This window comes from Mastomys coucha, unplaced genomic scaffold, assembly GCF_008632895.1.
Source record: "Mastomys coucha isolate ucsf_1 unplaced genomic scaffold, UCSF_Mcou_1 pScaffold8, whole genome shotgun sequence".
Taxonomy (NCBI): Eukaryota; Metazoa; Chordata; class Mammalia; order Rodentia; family Muridae; genus Mastomys; species Mastomys coucha.
This window is the reverse complement of record NW_022196914.1, coordinates 29,280,359-29,282,051: the sequence shown is the minus strand read 5'-3', so window position 1 is coordinate 29,282,051 and position 1,693 is coordinate 29,280,359. Positions and strand designations below refer to the sequence as shown.

Here is a 1,693-nt window from a genome sequence, read left to right as displayed (position 1 = left end):
TAGCTCTCAGGTTAGAGAGGCTATATTGTGTCTTAATGCCTGCTCTTTCTGCTAGGTTTCTAAGCCAGCTTCCACTAACTGAGATACGATACACGCTCTGTCTTTGACATTTCTTTGCCTTTGCTTGTGGTCTGACTTGGTTTCTGCTCCAATAAACTGGTTACTCTTTTTTACTTCAACTTTTCCATTACAGAATTGAAATGTTCTTTCGGTGTGGGTAATATTATAAATCCATGAACATATGCTCTTTTTGAAAACTGAGAAGTCTGGGTCTGGTGTTGGGAATAAGCTTTCCTGTATCACACCCACACATGTGTCTCTTAAATTCCTCTAATCTCCAGTCTTAAGTCAGTATCCCTGACTCTGAGACAAGAAAAATAGATTGACCAGCAGCCAAAAGAAAAAAAAATTGTATAGCTTACCTATTATGAACCTATTATGAACAGATACTACTTTTTTAAATCTCTTGGTATTATATGATCTGACACCCATCCCCAGAATAGCTGTAACCATTTGTTCCAGCTTGCCAGCTCTTTCATATTGTTACTATAACATGCTTGCTGGTCACTTACACAGAGAAATGACTTGGATTAAAGCAAGGACATCTTGACTCCTCTCTGTTTTGTTCTGTTCAATGTTCTGTATGAGGTTTACTAATCTTAAGAAATTCCACAAAACTTCAGGTAGGAGCCATCAAATGAAAGGTTAATATCAATTGTTATGTCTAAAATATCTTGAGTCAGAGATGACCATTAGAAAGCCCTTACTGTACCTACATATGAGCTCATAGTATTTTTTATGGCTAATACTGAAGAATGCTACTAATCAGCCAAACAGTTATAATTGTAATACTCATGCTCTGTTATCTCAATGTTCTTAAATTCCCCTTTTCACTATACATTCAACATCTAGGCTACCTCAGTCTGTGTCAGAAAATACTTAAACATGCTTGATAGTCAAGAGAAATTCTTTCTATGGTTCATTTCATGTCTTCCATGGCAAATCCCTGCACTCAGCACTTTGAGGTCTTACAAAGGACACGTGAGTCCCTTGTGCTGACCCCATCATGAAAGACCCCAGAGCTAGGGAGACCCTCACTCAAGTCTCAGGATGACACGACCACCCAATAACTCACGGGAAACCAACCTTTATGCAACCGCATGAGTTTTATTCAGGGGAAACCAGTATAGTGGGAACAAGCTTGTAACCCAGGGGCAGGGGAGCTCGAACCTGAGCACAAAAAATGAGGGGTATTTAAAGGGAAAAACCACAAACTAGGGGGATGAGGGGGTTACTAAGGACACATAACAAGAGAACAGTGGAAAATTCTAACAACCCCTAATTGAGTCAGGGTCATAAGGAAAACATCATACACACTCACTATTCACAAGAATGTGGTCTGGTCAATGTTATTCACTTTATGGCTGGCCATTCCCTAGAACCAACCAGATGGCTCATATCGTGCTTTTTGTTCTTGGACCTAACTTGGGGGGGGGGGGCTTTGTGGCCAACAGGTTTCTGAAACTGGCTAGTCTACATTCTTGGATCATTACAGAGGTTTTCCATGCCCTTTTAGGTAAAGGTTATACACTATACATACATTTCTATTAAATGTATGTTAAATTTGGTGATTAGTTGTTTGCACTTACTATGTGAGGAAGAATTCTCTCTTTCCCTTGCTTGACTATTCTGC

The 1,693-nt window shown here is 39.6% G+C and overlaps 1 protein-coding gene across 2 annotated transcripts in view; it reads left to right on the top strand.

The window, feature by feature from the left end:
- LOC116083958 (zinc finger protein 58-like) overlaps positions 1-1,693 on the top strand; it is a 149,805-nt gene that overhangs the window by 41,630 nt on the left and 106,482 nt on the right. The window lies entirely within an intron of this gene.